This window comes from Prinia subflava, chromosome 1 (genome assembly GCF_021018805.1).
Source record: "Prinia subflava isolate CZ2003 ecotype Zambia chromosome 1, Cam_Psub_1.2, whole genome shotgun sequence".
Lineage (NCBI taxonomy): Eukaryota > Metazoa > Chordata > Aves > Passeriformes > Cisticolidae > Prinia > Prinia subflava.
In genome coordinates, this window is record NC_086247.1 from 73,877,799 (window position 1) to 73,899,009 (window position 21,211).

Below are 21,211 nucleotides of genomic sequence, written 5' to 3' on the forward strand. Positions count from 1 at the left end.
TACCATGGAAATTGATCCTAAACACCAAAACAAAAGCATTTTGCCTAAATTTGGAGAAACTATTTCAGTTAGAAAGATTCTGTGCACAGCGCCAGTAGCCTTGCTATTCCATTCAATTCTTCCTGAAGAGACATTTACAACTATGTATTTTAAAGCACTCCAGAATTTCACTTTCCAGAGAATCAATTACTTCAAAATTCTACTTTACAAACTGTAGCTAAGATGCTGTGTTTTCTGTTATTTGGACATTGACTTATCTTCTTTCCTTGTCCAGTTCTGTACATTTTGCTTATTTAGTTCCAGTGCATCTGTGGCTCCCACCATTTGTTTTGTTGGTAAGAAGCAGTAAGTGAGCATAAATGAGGTCCAGGTTATGTGCTAAGAGATCTGTGACTAGATAGTGTGGACATAGTCTAGCCTTAGCACTCTCACCATGCATTCTCTTTCTTTTTCCTGCTATCATTATTTGCCCTAAGATATTTTTGTACGTTGCTCTCTCTCTGTAGCAAGCACGCAGGCCACATCAACCCACCTTGTTTGCCTGGATATTCCACCTCATCTGACTAGCAGCAGAGATTAAGTACTAGTTTGACATGGGGCTTGGGCTCATTTCTGAGCAATATCTCCTCTTTATCACACCAAACGAATGAAATCCTGATTTTGTCTGTATCTAAACCAAGAAGATCCCACACAATCCTCTTGTTGTTCCTTTAGCTGACAAATGCTTCAACTGGAGGTTAACCAGGTGATCTAGAAAAAAAAGATACAAACAAAAATCCACAGAAAAAAATAAAAAATATACCACCTTTAGAGTCAGCTAGTATTATTTTCCCTGCTAGCAATGTATTCACCTGTTAGTAAATAATGGTATTGTGGGAAAACCACAGATGTAACATCTACATTCCTTGTAGTGAGGAAGGCAAGAGGAGAGGAAGATTCTTGACAGAACAGAGGAATTACTTGCTCTTGTTGAGAAATATTCTAATTTCAAACTGTTACCAGGGCAGAAAATAATAGCCACTAATGAAATGCATCTCCACTGAACCATGTGTTCATGGGCAGCATGAAATCAGTTTGCATGAAGTCCCAGAACTTAAAAGTCATGGTACATGTGTTTTGCAAAGGTTAATGGAAAACTCATTCATGAAATACTACTTCTGGACTAAGTTTTGAAACCTTGAATTAGAGTATTCTTATTCTCCATGGACCATCTCTTAGCACAAATGTTAGTTTATAAAAAAAAAACAAAACCCGGCAAAATTAAGAAACAACTATATCACTGCAGTTCTTGAAAGACTTGTTTTGTCCATTAACTATTATGCTATCTGTGCATTTCATTTTACTTTAATTTTTGTCAGGCATTAGAAAGAACTGTAGAGTGTTATGTTCCTTTTCATGTACCCATCATTCAATTTATAATAAAAATTTCAATGTACATCAAAAACTCCAACATTTCACAGAAATTTGTTGTGACAGATTTAAATTGTATGAAATTCTACAGTATTTGTAGAACTGTTAAAGTAATGTATTTCGTTTCCAGCGAAACAACTTTCTGAAATACAAAGAGTGTTCTATACATCCTTTCAATAATGTACAGGGTACGTTAACAAAAGTTTTTGGGGAAACAACAGAGTATACAATCTTGTAAAAAGGACATTTTTTTAAAATGGCATAGGGTGTGTGACACAAGGTTGTGTCATAAATGGGAAGTGAAAATTGGAAAGGGACAGATGGCTCTTTTCATGCTTGGTTGCCAGTATTATTCATACATATATGTGATTCTTAGTAGATTTAATCTTTATTGGTAGCTTTTAGTGGTTATACTTTCCAAGAAAAATAATTTTGGTTCAGATATTAAAATAAGGTCTACACGTGTTTTATGTTAAATTTATTATGCAAGCTTATCTTTTACAAGTATATTTAGTTGTGGTCCCTGGTTGAAATCTACTTCATGTCTTCATGTTAGAAATGACAAAACCTGACAGAGGGGGAGATCTGTCCACTACTGTACAAAACGCCCATCTGTTTGCTAAGATTCAAAAGCTGCAGCAGGAGTCAGCTATGACTTCAGAACTGGTAATATTTGCAGTTTGAGAAGTTACTCCCTCCTGTGAGAGTATTTGTGGTACGGATGTTTTGCTTATAGTGGATCATTGTTCTACTATAATACGAATAAAAACACTGTTCTTTTATACAAGTATTGGTCCTTTTTATTAGCATGACACACCTAGTCTGTTAAGACTTTATATATTTCCTACTAGAATAAAGCATACTGCTATAATATAGAATGAGGTGATTGACAAAATTTGACCTCATTCTTACATGGACTGGTGTCATGGGTTTTCACTGGCCAGATGTTAATGCACACATGAGTACATGTTTTCTTAGCAACTACTGTGGGATGTGATCAGGAACAGACCAGAGCAGGCTCAAAACTTGAAAACAGAAGACAAAAACTTAATTACATTACATAAGAACAGAACTAGGAAAGAAAAAAAAAAACACTTTAAACACACACACAAAAGAAAAACAGAAATTAAAACTTCCCAGAGCATTTCTTCTCCTCCCCTCAATTTTCACCCCTTACACATTACTTTCCATGGACCAAAACCTTGAGTTTAAAATCAAACAATCACCACTCAAAAAACTAATCTTCAATTCAGCAAAGGAGAGAGGAGTCTTTCTCATACCACAGACTGCTCTTCAGAAAAACACAGGTCCACCCTTTATGTGTGTTTGTGTCACTCGTGGCACCACCTGGCTGCTGTGGCGACACTCTCTTCTCCATGTCCAGTGCTCTCACCACTGTCCATTGGCTAAAGCTGCATACAGGGCTCTTTTTAAGGATGCTTGCATGCCAGGCTCTCCCCATTTTTCCCCTGGGGCCGAGGGTTTCTTCTCTGAGGGCAAAGGGCACCACCACACCCTCTTCCTCTCTTCTCTGTTCGCTCTACTGCAGCAAGTCGAGCCAGCCACATCCACCCTAAAATGCAGTTTATGTTCAAAAGAGACTCAAGTTCAGTCTATGGCTAACATTATGCAAGAAATGTCCAGCTCAAAAAGCTACTCTTCTTCATCCCTGCCCATCTGAGATTCTTTTCATCTTTCTTTTATCATCTCAGTCTCAAGCTGTTTCTCTTCTGAAGCCACTAGCCATGAGAGTTAATGTCTGGGAGAAGTTTCTTTCTGCCTCAGAAAGGGTTAACAGTTCTTAGCTCCCGGCAGGGCTGCAGGCTCAGGCACTCCTAGGCTCAGCAGCTCCCCTACACAGCTGGGCACCTTCTCCCAGGGAGGTGGGGGGGAAGGCAGCTCCACAGTTTTCCACCCCTCCATCCTGGATGGGGCCAGCTCCCAGTCTTGTCCACTCTCTTCTCCCCCACCCCCAGGGGCTCCGGCTTACCTGAGCCGACCACGTGTTTCCCCTCCCCCACCCAGCCTCGTGGCTGGGCGGGAGAAGGAGGCCTGAGAAGTCTCTCCGCTTAAACCGGAATCCAAAAGAGACTGAACCCCCCTGGAGTCCTGCTTTTAACCCCTTGTGTCCTCAGAGACGTGTCCAAACCTCCGAGTGGTCAATCTAAGTGCCAGCAGAAAACCTGATCACTGATTGGCCTGCCCACATCCCCCTGGAAAAATTCACTCCCCCCCGCAACCACAACAACTGGTAAATCTAATAACAAGAATTTCTCTTTTCTCATGGTGTATGCATACCTCTGCGTGGCTTACAATTTGTTTATTTATATTAAAGCTTTCATATAGTCATTTTTATACAAGAATATTCTTTGAACATTCAAATAGTTTGGATGAAACTTGCAGTGTTATTCTGGAAATTCATTTAATAAAAACAATGTCTGTAGATATAACTCGATGACACTGAGAATTACTTAATTGGAACAATTTTTTTCTCCACAACATGACGTGCCATTTAAATAATTTTACAGAATTAAATTTTGAATAATTGGCAAATGGAAAGTGTGTGCTTTGTACCTCAATTTTTAAATTTCTGGATGAGAAATAATAATGTTGAAACCTGCATGATATATATTGCACAGCATGTGAAACTGACAGAAACATTTTTCTATCTTCTCTAATGGCTTATGAAGCACTTGACTTTTTGCCAGAATATTTCCTCGCTGCTTGTTCAGCTCAGAAAAATCCCTCATCATCCACCAAGCACGTCTTTATGAATTGTCAATAGAGAAATCATCAGCTAAGCTTAATATGAGGCATGGAAGTTAGAGTTCTGTAAAGTGTAGAAAACACTATGATTTTAAACAGTTCTACTCTTTTCACTGAAATTAAAAGAAAAAGCTTATTCTCATTTGTAATAGGCATCTCCTGTGTTAAAGACATGAGATGACAGTTTCAGTGAAAAAGGTTTGTAAGTTTGACTGATGGTTCAGCAGACAGAAACCCTTGAAGGTGGCACAGCCAGCTATTGTAGGATTGATGTTGTAACATGACTGGAAGAAATGGAATTGAAAAACAAAAAATAACAAAAAAATCACTGTTCATCAGCTCATCATTTCCAGTCCAACCTACTGCAGATAGCTCAAAACCACAACTCTGAAAGCTTTCTTTTGTAAGAAGCTCAGTCATTGCACCTCCTCTGTCTGCTATTAAGTGTTTCTCTCCTTGAGCACTCATATTTAATATGATTTGTTGAAATATTTGAGAAAATGGTTCACCCAAGATATACAGAGACAAAAATAATTTCCAGGTTGCAAAGTAAAAACCTAACAGGTAATTGAGAGTTTTGGCTGCAAAGCAAGAAAGAGACGTTTCTTGCTTCTGTGTTTCAGGTAAGAGACAGGGCTGGTTAGTGCGTGCAATTATAAAAAATCCACACAGAACTGATCCTTGTAAAATGTCATGTTCTCACAGAAAATCTGAGATTTAAAACCAAAATGACCAAGGAAATCCTGCATACTCTGAAGGGGCTCAGTATCTAGAATGATTACTGTTGGTGAGGTCAGAAGAAAAAACCATGGTAACTAAATGCAAAATACCTTGAATCAGTTGTATGTGTGACATTAGAGCATTAATAACCCAGCTAAGATCTAGTGTCTGATAACATTCTGGCAATCTTCACCTGCAATGATTACTGTTAAAAAATGTAAAACAATTTGACTATTAAAACCAAGCAAACAAAAAAGGAATTTCACTCTGGCTTTCTGTTTATATTATCACTACCCTAACACATTTTTTTTTCTGTTAATAAATGGTAAAACCACAAAAAACTAAAGGTGCTTTTATCTGAGATACAAATTCAAGGTACTTTGAATACACGTGAAACCCTTTAATTATGCCATTAAAATCTTGTGCCTTTGCAGTGAGATAATGGATTTATTAAATAGATACTTTGACATATTCTGCAGGAAGCTTGTAATTGGCAGCTCCTGCTGCACCTTCAGGGCAGTGACAGAGTGAGGGAGAATACAAAGACTACCTTAAGAGATGTACATCATTATCCTTCATGCAGTTTATCTGGCAAGTGTTGTGATAAAAAAAAAATTATCCTAATATCTGTAATGTTTTAGTAATTGAACTCCACTCTGTTTTAGACTTTCTGGGAAATATGAAATACGAATAATGGATTGTAATTGAGATCAAGTTATGGCACAATTAATATGTTCAGGTAAGAGTTAGTTAGCATGAATGTTGACTGTATTTCCTGCTGTAGTCACTACTTCAAGAGATATGCAGAATTTTATTAATCTGTTTTGTTCTGGTAAGATTCCTATCACTTGAGAAAAGAATAAATTACTTAATACACTTTAATGCCAAATTGGTGGTATTGCTAAAAGAAGGCTCTTCAAAGCATTCCTTCTTTGGGCTGCAGTAAATTTGGACACCTTAAATAAAGTAGAAATATATATTGGTGATCAATCTTTAATGAAAAAATTGATATCTTGGTCTTCTTTTATCCTTGTGATTGTCACCAGAAGATGCCTGAGTTCCAGTTCATACACAAAGCACTTCACTTTGTCATTATGAGGAAGTAAAATATCATCTGCTTATGTGGATTAAATGATTAATGTGTGAATTTTTTTCAACTACCTTACTCTCCTCTAGTAAGAGTTTGGTTTCTACCTCTCTGCTATATCACTCCTGAATTTCATTACCTCTTAAAGGCCATCTCTTCCCAAATCAGTCACTGCAAAATGCTTTCTCTACTGGGTACTTCTGGAAAACAGGCTTCCAGGTGTACAGTCCTCAAAGAAACAATAGAGCAGAAAACCTTGGATGGGGGTTACAAGATCTGGTCCTCTTAATATCATGAACATATCTTATACTACACTGACATTGCAACTCTTGTTTGAATCACAGAGTTGTAGAATTTCAAGTGAATGCAGTCTGTGTGAAGATGTTTCCGAAAATTTGTAGAAAGTGTTAACAAAGTTGTTTCTCTTTGTCCTTCCTGTTCTGATCCATCTGGACAATTCCTTATGTTTCCATCTCTGTGCAAAGAAAACAAAAATAATTTGGCTAATATTTCAAAGTGTTAAATTCTCTTTAGCTCTTGTAGTCTTTCTCTCCATTGTATTGACTTAAGAATTACACAAATAAAGATTCCTTACAAACACGAAATTATTTGGTGCATTGTGGATAAGCAAGGTATCTTAAAAAAAATGACAGTTTAGCTTATTGAAGTTAAGTGGGTGTACATCTTGCCCACTGTAGCTTTGAATCTAATAACACTTTCTAAAAATGAGCAAGCTGGAGACACATGCATTCACTAATTTCATGTCTCCTTGAATTTAAGAGTTGGTTTAAGCTTCTTCAGAGCATTCAAAACAAAACACATTGAGATATCAGTATCAGAGTTTCACCACTCATTCAATAAGTTGTTTCCTCCTTTCTTCAGACTTTATAACAACCTGGTTGATATTATTTTTAAAAAAGTAAACTAGTGTATTGTCACTAGATTCCCCCTCAACAGACTTACATTTATGACCACATATGATGACTATGTGGTCATTTTCAGAGGTGAGGATGACCAGTCCATGGTATGTGCTACATTTTGCACCTAGAGTTGAAGGGCAGAAGGAACCAGATAATCCAGGAGAGAGAGAAAGCCAATTTTCAGTGACAGCAGAGCAGGAGGGGCAGCACCCCAAAGATAAAGGACATAGTTCCATGGCACTCAAGGGAAAAGAGCAGCTCTAGTGATTTTGTTTATTGACCAGTTCAGATCACCAGACTAGCTTATAGCCAGAAGGATGGTCCAAAACCAAGCTGGAAAGTCAAGTCCACAGGTCAGGGACAGTGAGATATACAGGTGACTACAGGCACAGGGGAATCTGTAATGTAGCTCTGGCAAAGACAAGGCTAAGCATCTTGGCTAAAGAACATTTCTTGTGCAAAGAGGAGCAGGATGCTAAAAAGGCTTCTCACAGCCTTTTCCATCCAAGCTCTTTTCCCAGCACTAAAATCCTCATTTCCACAGCTTCACCAAATCAGAGCTGGCCTCAAGAACAGTCAAACCCCAGAGGAAAAGCAGGAGAAAACTCAGGACTCTGACTCATAATTAGCAATGTTAATTTTTGCAACTGCATGCTATACCTGGTGTGAACAGCAACTACCAGCTCTCATAAATTGAATAAATTAATAATGTGTAGAATTAATTTTATCTCCAGCATGCAGATGAAGTTGGTCTCTGAAAAAGAAATCCTAAACTCGACAGTAATTTGACCTCAATGAATAAGGCCAGGATTTCATCCACAGAATTCAAATGAGTTTCCAAAGATCACAGAAAGGTCTTAAAGTCCCTTTTATGTATGGAATAATAGGCTTACATTGCCTTTATTTTTTGCTTGTATTAAGAACTCAGTTTACATTTGTAGTAAAAAAAGGATAAAAATAACAATCTAATTACCTGAGGCTTCCAATTTAATTTGAAAACTGTGCTTGCTTCTAAACTACATCTTTTATAACACAATATATTTTGCACCTTCTTGCACTTGTTTAGACATAGAATGTAACATGTACAGACAGATCCTTTATTCTGGTTTTGGCTGGGGTAGAGTTAAATTTGTTCACAATAGCTGGCATGAGCCATTCTTTGGATTTGTGCTGAAAACACCATTGTTAACTCAGAGATTTTCTTTCTTATTGCTGAGTGGCACTTACACAGAGCCAGGGCCTTTTCTGCTCCTTACCCTGCCACAGTAGTGATGACACTGGGAGTGCAGAAATAGCTGGAAGGGGACAAAGCTGAGACAGCTGACTTCATCTGACCAAAAGGAGCTTCCATGTGGTGTCATGTTCAGTATATAAAGCTGGGGGGAGAAGAAGGAAGGGGAGGAAGTATGACATTCATGGTGATGGCATTTGTCTTCCTAAGTCACTGTTGTGACTTAGTGATGGAGCCCTGCATTCCTGGGGATGGCTGAACACCTGCCTGCCCATTGGAAGTGGTGAATGAATTCTTTGCTCTGCTTTGCTGAGTGCATGGTTTTTACTTTCCCTATTAAACTGTCTTTATCTCAGTCCATGTGTTTGTTTTTTTCTTTTCTGATTCTCTCCTCCATACCACAAGGGCAATGAGAAAACACCACTGTGGGGCTTAGTTGCTGGCTGAGGTTTAACCATAACAGCATGAACCCAAAGATTTCACAATTTGTGTAGTCTGGATTAAAATAGTAAATCTTACATGTTCCTATGCTTTGCCACATTCCAAATTTGTTATGGAAATAAGAAAGTTATGCTATATGTTAATATCATTTTATAACATTCAACTAATTAAAAATTTGCATTTTGTCAAATTCATATTTGTTACATTTTATAAATTCTCCCAGTGTTACTTACTTTTATCTCTCTCTGTTTTGGAATATGGATTTGTTTTAGTTGCAGACATATGAAAGCAGGTTTGAAATCTCCAGAAGGAATAGATTACAGAATGCTTTGGTTACAAGTAAAAACAGGTAAGATGTAGAATTTTAGATTTCCAAAAACAGATTTTGGATTTCATTTGCCCTTTGCCTTTCTGTTTTGCATTATATCCAGATATACATACATCCACCTGTGTATGAATCCTCATACATGTCAAACACTGGGGATTTTTAATAGCAACTAATTGTCTTTAATTATGTCAGTAAAAAAAAGAGGCCACAGTATGATCAAGAATCTTCAATTAATCCAGATAAACCTCCAATTTCATGGGACTACATCTAAATGAACTTTTGCTTAAGCTGACCCACATTGAGAGTTTAGTTTTAATTCAGGTAAGAACCAGCACATTTTTTCCAAAAGTTCAAGAGTTTTTGACAATATTTTTCTATCTTTATTGTCAACAGCTTTGCTCTTGAGTTTTTTTTATTGTTTAGTCATTTATTCCCAAAACTGCTCTAGAATTTTCCTCTTGTGCATTTTCATTTCTTTCATAGAATACTAGAATGGTTTGTACTGGCAGGAACAGCTTCCACTAGACCTAAAGCTCCTCCAACCCTACTTTGAATACTTCCAGTCTACACAACTTCTCTGGTCAACCTCTTCCAGTGGATCACCACCCTAACCTTTCTTCCTTCTCTCTTATACAAAAGTACTTTTTTTCAGATTAAATTCTGATATAAACCATCCTTCTTTCTGTTTGTATGTTTGAAAACATTGTCCCATCAGTCTTGGTCAAAAGTTTTCTCCACCTTTCTTATAAGCTTCCTTTAGATACAGACAGGTGCTATAAGGTCTCTCCAGAGCCTTCCCTTCTCCAGATCAAAAACCTCCAACTCTCTCCATCTGACCAAGCAGGCAAAATGTTCCAGCCCTCTCAGCCTTTTTGCAGCACTCTTCTGGATCTGTTCTAAGAGGTCTATGCCTTTCTTGGTCGAGAGACTTCAGAGCTGGATGTACCACTCCAGGTGGGGTCTTCCAACCGTGAAGCCAGAACCAGCCAGGCACAGAACGAGCTCCCTTGACCTGCAGGACATGTTTTTGTTTATGCAGCAAAGGATACAATTGTCCTTCTGGACTGTGAAAGAACACTGTTGGCTCATGCCCAGTTTTTCATCCACCAGCACCCTCAAGCCATTTTCCAAAGGGCTGCTCAGAACTCCTTCATCCCTTAGACTGTACCAATGTTGAGGATTACTCTGTCCCAGGTACAGTGCCTTCCACTTGGACCCGTTGAGTTTCATGAGGTTTTCATGGATCCTTGCTTTAGGCATGTCGGGTTCGGCACTCAGCTTGGCGTCACCTGCAAAGTTACGAGGTTGTGCTCAATCCTCAAATGCAGTCTGCTTAACTGATGACTGATCCCTCTACCCACCTCTGAGGGGCACCCCTCAGAAGGGACTTTCATTCTGAGCCATGAAAGCTCAAGGTGTTAAAAGGGTGTTCCATATGATTCTCACATTTTCTAGGTGGTCTTGACTTCATATGCTGCTATGTAAGCTGATGCAATGCCAGGTGTGCCCAAGATTTGTGAACTGAGTACCCATAATTACTGAGATAACCAGAGAAAGTGATTTACTTTAACTAATCCCTACCTTTATGGATACCCGTAATCCCATCAGGCCAGGAACTGACCCTGCTTCTAAGGGTTTGTTGTTGTTGTTGTTTTATTGTTGGGGTTTTTTTCTTGTTGTTTTTTTTTTTTTAGGTTTATTTGGTTTTGTTTTTGTTTTTAGTTTATAGATGGCATATATCTTCTTTGTATTCTGGGACATAAAACACTTCCATATTTTCTTCAGCTGTGATTTTCTGTTTATTTTTTCCTATTTATAAAAAGGCAAAACGTTATTTAGAAATGGAGTACCATAAGGTGATGAAAATGAAAGAATAGAGATAAGCAAATCTGTAAAGGACCTCACAGAAATCACTAAGGAACAACGGAAGCAACTGAATTTCCCTGCACACGGGGTAAGAAACCTTTATAAGAAGAGAGTAAATATTAAATAAGCTATTTATCTGGCCATATGGTGTAATATTATGGATTAAAATGGAACGTTGAAAATGAAATTTCCTGTACTATGTTCTTGCTGACTTTTTTGTCATATGACAGAAATTCAGCAGCTCTCCATGGTGCTCACCTCCAACCTTCTCACCAAAATAAAATGGAAAGAAGCAGATCCTATTATCATTAAGGGAGTGGAGAAGGTTATAAAGGGAAAATGAAAAAAGACGTCCAACTGTCTACACTGCAAATTAGAATCACCTCACAACCAGGTCAGGACACAGCAGCACTTTAATCAAATTCTATACAGTTCATGTTTGCAGTATTGACAAATCCTAATTGTAATGAAATACTGTTTGTTCCCTGGTGTTGAATGTTTCTGTAATGACTATAGTGATTTGAGCCAGCTGAGCATATAATTCACTTTCTTGGCTGAGACTAAAAAGTTATAAGTGAAAGCAATAGAAGAGAGGTGGAAAAGAAGATAACTATAGGTCGGATGGAAACAGAGATGTTGAAAAGTCCTTTAAAACTTTTCTCTCTGTAAAGCCTGTCATTTCAACATCAGATTGTTATCCAAAGGTACTTTTAAAACTGCAATACAAGCTCAAAATGTCACATGGCTGATGACATTACTACCCCTTGAAAACATTCATTAATATTAATTGACGCTTGTTTTTCTTTATGTAGTCACTATAAGATTACTTGGATCACTGCAAAATAGTGTGTTTTGTCTATTTATTCTTGAACATTTATCTGTACTCTGGTTTTTTGAATTCAGGAGGTTATCTTAATAGTCATCAGTATGATGCTCCAACAGAAATGCTGGAAAAATTATTCTGTATCATCATTCAAATGTTAATAGAATCATAAAAGGTAGTAAAATTAAACAATTTTGTAAGATTGCAGTGTTAGTTTTTTCATGTTCAGAGTTTCATTAACATCCTTTAAAAAAGCGTTCCCTGTATAATTGCAGTCAGTTTAATGGGATAGGTGTGGGATGAACTATGGTAGGTTGTAGTCTAATCTTCCACTGATTTATTAAGAGCTTCAAAAAATTAATTTTTCACATCATGCCATAATCTTACCTAGAGCAACAATGTTCTATTTGGCCCATTACCTCCAAATAACCTGCTTAAGATGAAACTAGATATATTTTTGGTCGATCAGTGCTAAGTGCAATCATCAAACACCTTACAGCCTGATTGGATCTTTGTGACGCTAGTAACTATTTGCAGTGCATAGTGCCAAGTATCTCAGCCAAGCAGAGCTGAAATAAAAAGAAATCTAATACTTTAAAACTTACATAAGTACTCTACTATATTTAGCTGTTTGCAGATCAGATACTACAAATTTCCCTCAGTAAGTAGTGTGCAAGGTCATCAGTGACAATAAACAGTCAAAACTTTATGTTTCCATGAAAGCATCTTTCTTTGTTTCCTGGGCCTGTGAAAGAGCTGAATTAATATAGAAAATAATAGCACTTAGAACATTATTTTCTTATATTGACTTTTGTTATAAATAAAACCTTATATGAACAGTTAAAAAAATACATTTTTTTTAATCCAGAAAATTTCCGTGATAAAGGTGAATTCTGTATCTCAATGAGGAAGCCAATTATTTATGAAAATATCCTTGGTTCAAAAAGTCATTGTTTAATATTTTCAAAGTTTTGTTCCATATTCAAACATACTGAATTTATATTAGTTCAGATGTAAAAGCTGAAAAAAAGTTTTGTTGTTTGTGCTTTTCCTTCCCTCTTTTACTTTTTAATTCTTTTTATTTCTAACTTCACCTTGGAAGAAAGAAGGCTGAAGGAGAAATGTAGAAAACAAGGGAAAACTCAAAACTGAGAAAGAATGCTTCTTTTGATCTCAGTCACAAAGAAACAACAAATCCAAAAGCAAATAGAAAGGGCAAGAAGAGGCAATTCTAATCACAGAACTGTGAACTGCCTGACACTACTGATTATTTTTTCCAAAGTTCCACCTCAGCAAATTATACTGAAACAATTAAAAAAATTTAGTCTACATTAATTATAAAGGATAGAAGAAGCATTATTTGTTTTTAAAAATCAACAGTTTTTCTCAAAACAAATATAAAATTCATACCCCATTTGTGTATTTTTCTATTATGATTTTTCCTGCCTGGCTTCTTACTTGCACTTGCTAGTTCTAAAATGTGAAGGTACACTTTTAAGATAAACAAAACCAGGAAAACACTATGTTTCCACCTCACAATGAGAGTTTAAAAAAGAAAGAATAATTAAAAAATAAGTTTTTAGAGAAAATTTTCAACTGTGGTCTCTGATCTCTGGATACAAATACAAAGTTGTCAAAGAAGTTTGCATTATTATAGTTCAGGGCAGAGATCATCTGAGACAAGAAAAATCATCCTACAAAAAAATAATTATTAAACTGAAACCTAGGGTAACATAAATAATTGATTATAGATGTCATTAAAATAACTATAAATAAAATGATTTATGATTTTTTATACAGGAGACACTGAAGAAACAGAAACCAAACACAGAATAATAAGAAGGCTGAGGCAGGGGGAAATAAAAAAGCAGCAAAATTACCTAAGAATTGAAAAGGAAAAAATTAATTTCCAAGACTAAAGAAATGTGAACATGTCCTCTAAAAGAATAAGACCAAGCCTGGAGTCGTGAAACACGGGAAAGCACAGAGATGCAGAAAAAACCCCAGCTCACTAACAAACCAGCAAAACCACTTGGTTCACAGTTGTAGAGCCTTTCTTTGTATTTTGTACATACAATATCACTAAAATGAAAAATATCTCCCCATAACAGGATTTGAACAGTATCCACGGTATTCACTGCTGTTAAGAGTATGAATAAGTGTCTTGGGTTGAAAATTGTAACCAAAAATGTGTATTCTATTTTCATCTGTTGAAACCGGTTGGGAGATATTGTGCTTATCTCTTGTAACTCTAGGAGGGGAAGAGGGCCGATGCCTTCTGTTAATGGGACACCTGATAACACCAGATAAGGCAGTGCCTCCTTATCTCCTCCTCCACCCATCCTCCTCCGAGGGACATCACCTGTGAATGGGCCATTTAAGGCCTCTCACATGACTGATAACATCACCTCATTCTATTGTGAGATGCTCCACCCAGTGGGAGGAGCCAAAGCCTTTCCACTGGGGTAAAACCAACCATTCCAAACGCCAAGGTTTTTCCACTGAATTCTCGGAGAAAGATCGGACCCGTCTCGCCAGCACTGGGCCCTTTCTTTCTACAGGATCATCTCTACTTCACAGAACAACATCTGTTACTCCAGGAAGACTTATTTGGACTGCTGCCAATACCCTGACAACAGGGTTCCAGGTCATATCTCTGACTCTGTCAGGGTTTTCTATGACTTTTGTTTGTTTGCTTGTTTGTTCTTTTTGTACTACTGCATTTGTATTTTTTTAAAATATTCCTAGTAAAGAACTGTTATTCCTATTCCCATATTTTTTGTCTGAAAGCTCCTAATTGCAAAATTATAATAATTTGGAGGGAGCGGGTTTTTACATTCTCCATTCCAAGGCAAACTCCAGTTTTCCCTGACAGATACCTGTCTTTCCAAACCAAGACAACAAGTTTTCTCACATAGCTCATGAAAGTACTCTTTGGACTGTATATTTACTATGAGAAAGGTATTATACTCAGCACAACTCAGCAACACTGATTTATGACACTAGTCTCACAGTTATTATAGACATGTATAAAGTTCTAACAGAAACAACCATTTGAATTTTCCTTTGAAGATAGTATAATCTGTATACTTTTTGGTAATACTTAGTCTAAATTTAGAGAGATGTTATATAGTTCTGTGAAATTCAATGGATTTACACCTCAGTGGCTGAATAAAAAATAAACACTAGGATTGCCTTTGCTTACTACCACTTACATGTATAGAAGTTTCAGATTATTGTGATAACAATTGACTTTGTGTATTCCTCCTGCTCTCATATTGACTCTGGAGGAGCAAGATACTCATTCATTGAATTTTGGAGGTACACAGTGAAGAAAAGAACTATATTGTCAAGTAGTCAAGGAAAGGAGAATATTGTGTAGTTCAGAATGGTTCACACTTGACCTAGCAACAGTGGCTTGCATTCTCCAGGGGTTTTCTGTATGCATGTAAAGGAAGTTTGTTTCTCTCTACCTTGTTCTCACCCTATGATTACAATCTTAACCCCAGGCCCTTAGAAGACACCAGAATAAAAAGCACAGCAAGAGCAGTTTCTCCTCAACTCCTCAGAGAAAATCTGACAAAAGAAGATGCATTCTGTGTGAGAGTCAACATTTGGAAGATTTTATTACAATCTAGATTCAAGTATAGGATGAATCCTTTTATACCGTTTTTGCTCTTTAACCTGAACAAACTTGGAAAAACATAAAAGAGTAATATTGAGTGACAACTAACTCACAAAGGAGACTGAGAATAAGCTGACATTATATTCTCTCTTTGGGTCATTAACCTCAAATTCTCTTGTGATCTATAAAACAACATTTACACTATGAACTTACACATTATGACCAATGACATGATTTTACTTTTTAATGATGTATTGTCTCTAAAACCCAGGCTAGTTTCAGAGTCACAACAGAGTTATGAAAGTGTATGAATTCTGAATGTTCAAAATGGAGAAACATTTTGATTCCAACATTATTACACTGATTTATTTTTTTTTTTTTACTTATTTTAGCTGATGCTATAACTTGATGTGTGGAGCAGCAGAATAATTTCTGAATGCTTGTGTTGGCACTGCTGTATTGTTTCTTGCATGCCACCACCTGTCTAACAGGAAGGTCTTTAGATGAAAACAAGCCTGACACAAAGCTAGGTTCTCTGATCTCTTTTATTTTTTAGTGTATATCTCCTATATATATATCTTCCCTACTGCCTCCATAGGAAATTATGCGTGGTGGTTAAGCAGAATCCAATTCTAAGTCTTTACTTTATGCTAATACTTAGTATTGCTCAGAACTGTTACAGAGACCCTCATATTTCCCTGCTAGTTGGGAATAGTCTGTATATGGATCATGCAGCTGTTTAAATAGCACGCTGTGTGGGCAGAAGTGAGTCAAAAGTTACACAAAAGAAGTCAAGAACTGAATTCTGTCTGAAATTTGTTTTAGCTTACCTGAGTGACCGGCTGGGCACAGCAGAGTGGGCAGTGACTGACTCACAGTGTTCCTACTGAAACAATTTCCAGCATGTTGAAATTGGGACTTGGCCGTTACCTTCTCTCAGAAACATCACAAATTTGCTCTGTCTTCACTTTGAGATACTTTAAAAGTTTTCAGATTAACTATGTTTTCTTTCCTATCTTGTTTCTCTGCCCTCCTCTCATTTCATTTTCCCGACTTCCAGATCAGGCAATCTTGCAACATCATGAATCTTGTTCGATATAAGTGAACATATTTCTGCTGCAGCTCCAGCACAGAACAAAATATATGGCTACTGATCTGTCACTGAATCAGACAGAAAAAGTAGGACTCTGATGAAGCAATTAAAAATCTGCTGCAAGTGCTGTTGCCAGTCCACACACTTCTAGTAGCTCAGTAAAGCACTTTCTGTTGCTTCTGTTTCTACTGCAGCCATTTCTAACATTTATATTATTTCGTGAGATTTCAGATAGGTGGAAGTGAGCAGGCAGGTGGAAACCAAGGATCTTCCCTGTCGTAAAACTGTCTCTTTATCATCTGATATAACACAGCTGGAGCAATAGGCAGTAAAATATTCCTGTACTTGCTTCCAACCTTTATCATAAAGTGTGAAAGAAAGGTTCCTCCTGCCTTACACATAATTTTCCTATAGCCTTAAGATTAAATATTAGCCCACTGTTTGTGATTTAGGTGGTTTGCAAATGATAAAAACCAAAAAAGCTAAGAATACAAACCAGACTATAAAAATGAACTCTGGATAAAAATGAAGACTTTTGTAAGCTTATTTCCAAACAGTTTCAAGAGCAAAATCTCAAGTATGGTGTCACAGTTGTTGTGCAAACTGCATAAGAAGCACTTTGATTTCCTTTTTTTTTTTTTTTTATTGATGAAAAAGATTACACTGAAAATTGAAAAGAGACTTATGCTTGTATGTAACAGCTTGAATACCTCTGTAACTTCAGGATGCTTGAAAAGCTAATTTTTCAACTTCAGCAATAAGTTAAAAATGTCCCTGAATGGTAGCAGCAATGAATCTCCGACACACATCACTTGAATTTTTATAAGATTGTCTCCAGGGTTTGAGAGCATCATGATGTTGTTCAGTTTTCCTAAAGAAACAGATGCAGAAATGCTTTGGATTGTTGCTTTTTTTTACTTCCTTTTGTAATATTGTCGTGCTGTTGTAGGCAGCCTGTGTGAACTTGTTTGGACTAAGTTTGCTTTAATTACGTGAAGAACCTGCAAGTTGTATTTCAGTGTTTGCAGTTTTTCTCACTGAAGTTATATCCTGATGCCAACATCTCTCTATCACACAGGTTAAAAATATGGCTAGCAACAAGGCAGACGGGTACAAATGTGCAAAGGTGGATTTCAGGGATATTTCTGTGCTTTCCTAACCACACATGCTCCATGGAAAAAAGGCTGCAGCCATCAGCTAATCTCAGCTGTCACAGCAAATAATGTGAATCCTCTCTCTGTAGACCATTTTTAGTTTTTTATAACAGATTTTTCTGGTCTCCTCTCTTGTAACAGAAGTCAGGGTAGCACATAGTCAAGTCCCCTCTAGCTCGCGTGATTTGTGTTACTATGAGTTAAAAAATGATGTACACTTATTCCAATCAAGCTTCAGAGACTTCCTATCCATCCCTCCACTGTCAAAAAGAATGTTCTTAAAACACTGGTGTTAAGTCTTTCTTACCCTTGTGTGAGTTTATCGAAACAATTAAGTTGCATTTCTGTCTTCCTATTAGGTATACAGTTGTCTCTCACAGGAAGACAGAGGCCAAGGCCATGAAAAATCTTTGGCCTCATGAATGAAGCTAGAAGCATGCTGTCAGTCTTCCAGGCTGAGATAATATGCTTCTAGAATAAAAGAGAGGCTATCAGAGCAGTGTATATTTGTCACATAAAGAAAAAATAAGTATCTTGTTTTTCTCTATACCTCATCTAGTGGATTATAGTCTGTCATCTTGAGGTACAGAGGAAAATATATGTAGCAAAATAGCTGGTGTCTGGACAGTACTGATTTATCAAATATTCTCCTAGGATCTTTATTATCAGAACAAATGGGTTTTAGAGTTAACAACAATAAGATAAAATGACAAGAAATTCTGTCTTAAGTTGATATAACCATGTGTTAACTCAGTGCCCTTAATGACAATACGAATAATAGAGATTAAAATACATGTCTTTGACCAAGGAGTAAGAAAACAGGATTATAGATTTATTCTTTCATATGCAGCACCATTCTGTAAGTAGTTAAGAATTTGTGGCTCACTATACATTGCTTTAGGTAGTATAAAAGTACCACACAATCTTCTTTTTCAAGATGAATGAAGTCTGATTGTGTTGCAGCTTTAGCTCCTATTCTGCACTACATGCAGCACTTGGAGACAGAAACAAAGTTTTAATGGGTAAAATCAAGGGAATACAGGAGTGTTTTTAAGCTCAGCGTCCAGAGAAGTATAACCACTAAATTCTGTAATATGATTATTTATGGTGTTAGCAGAGTGCTTGTATCTTTAACAGTTAAAGCATGTACCTAAAGTCATGACATATACTGAAAGAAATAATCTGACATGTAAGATCAGAATTGTCCCTTGTTTCCACACAAAAAATGTTCTACTTTTTTGGGTCTGGTGCACAACATCACTACTCCTTTATATAAATCTTCCCCATTTCAAGGAAAAAATATTTTGGATGAGTTCTAAATGCTTACCAGTAATGCCACCATTTTACTATAGATTGTGCTGCAACTGGTTTACAGAACAAGACCATAAAGACTTCACAACCTAGTACAGGACTGAGGTTGCTTCAGGAGGAAAACCAAACCTTTGTGTATTCTAGAGAATATTTTATCTTTCTTAAAAAGAAATCACTACTTAAAATGAAAAATTCTTTAGTAGAGTAGGATTTATCTTTCCAAGAAAACTTTACCAAGAAATAGAAAAATTAATTTCAGCTTATTAATTCAGTGTTGTGAACTTGTGGGGCTTTAAATAAATAATTGTCATCTCCCCCCAAACACTGTTATGAGTAGGAAATCATATCGAATTCTATGTCCTGAAACACAGGATGGAAAGGAAGGCTTCTGTAACAAAAAACAGACAAAAAAGGTAGAAAACCCACATTTTCATGTGTTTCTAAAGAAGACTTTTTGACACCAAGGGATCTGCTTCTCCAACATCACTGTATTTCTCAAGTGGACGTATGCACCAGCTCAAGGAGAGTCGAATATCTGTTCTGACATAGGATCTTTCTGCATGATGGAAGAAGGCATGATCTTTACTTAGGTTCTCTCTTCAAATTTAGTCCCTTACTATGGTTTTGTTTCCTTAATAATACCTGTTCTCATAATCAAACACCGAGTTGCCCCTTTGCTTACTTTAAAGAGCTGATTCTTTTACAAAACCAAGTCATTGATATTGCTGGTTGCCTTTGTTCACCAAACCAAGGTATCTCATTACAACAATTTCACTTTTCCCCTTAGAATTAAAAAGTGTCTTTGGTTGATCCACTGCAGCTTCTTTGGCAGCTATTAGAATTCCTGGTAGTTCTCAATCCATGTCGTAACAAAGACTAATTTTTTTTTATACCTGCCTGAACTTACACCTCCCTAACAGTGATAGACTGATTAAATATTCAGAATTTTTGTTTCATCCCATACAATGATCAGCTGCATTCATCTAATTTGAACATGAATCCTTTATCTGACTCTTGGAATATATATATGTCAGCAAGTATCTGGTGTTTTTATTGGTTTACTGTGGTCATTTATTCAAAAGGATTTAAGACTGTCGGTTTTCTCAAGCTGAGTCTCTAATCATTTTATGAAACTTGTTACTGCTACTGATAGAAGTTAACTCCTTTTAGATCTGGTAAGCAGCTATCTAGTTTAACCTGAAACTCAGCCATAAGGCTAAGGTGCCCTTTGAAATGTGAAGTTTCAAAAGGTAGCTTTGATCCTTCTTGTCTTTAGATTTTGCAACACACTGAGAGATATTACCATTATGTCCACACCAAGTGGAACAATTGATGGTTTTATATGGTTATATAAATGGTTTTATTCCAGGTTATAATTTTTGTTTCAGTTTTTATTTCAGGTTACAATTTCTCTGCCTTTCTGCCTCTCTCCTTCACAACTTCTGTGGTCAATGTAGTCTGTGCAAGTCTCCATGATAAAAACTAAGGCATTTTATTTGTTTCTTCCATGCAGCACTTGAGGTTTTTCTCTAATTCCTCTTCATCTTTTAATGAATAAGTTAGACCAGCTATAAAAGTGTAACTCTGCACCAGGAATGTTACCATCAGACAGGTGCGTTTATGCTATGTGTATCCAATTCTATTAACCCCTCCATTAAATCTGTGCTGATTCAATGAAGGTCAGATTTAAACATACATTTTTTTTTTTAATAGGAAATATTTCTTACACAAAGGAAGCCATTTTTTTTCAATATTAGATTCTGAAGGTAGCACTGTGGGAAACAGGAGTGACAGTGTGTTGACTTACACAATACAACCCCAACATCAGCCTTGCAGGATCATGGTAGAAGAAGGAATTCAGGCATTTGTGCTGAGGTCCATTTTCCCCACACTGAAGATTACCTCTGACAATAGCAGTTTCTAAGTATCTCTTTTAAAAGCTAACACATAAGTAGTTCCTATGTTGAACAAGACCCTCTGCAGACTTCAGTGGCTTGTAAGTGACTTCTACAATTAGGTCTAAGTCTATCAAAATTGATCTGTACCTGTTGGCATGTGGCCTGATTAGTCGCTAAAAAATGATATCAAAATTATGGTAATGCATGCAGGGAATAATGTGGTAATGCCAGTGAAATGATGAGGAAGATGAATCTTGATTTACTGCGGGTATACTCAGAATGTAAATTTTGCTTTTTTCCCTATTGGATCCTTCTTCTATTTTTGATTTTTCTGGTTCTTTTGTACTATTTTCTACAATCTTTTTTTGCAACCTGATAATCCCACTTGAAGCTTCAGAGTTTAGGAATTTCTGTGGTTGTCCAGATCTAATAAATTTCTTTTAAGATCATTTTGGCATCAGAATTAGATTTTAGCCTTGTTCTTTCTGTAAGGTGTTATAGGGTCTCTTGGGAAGGGGAAGATAAAGAGAGGGTGTGT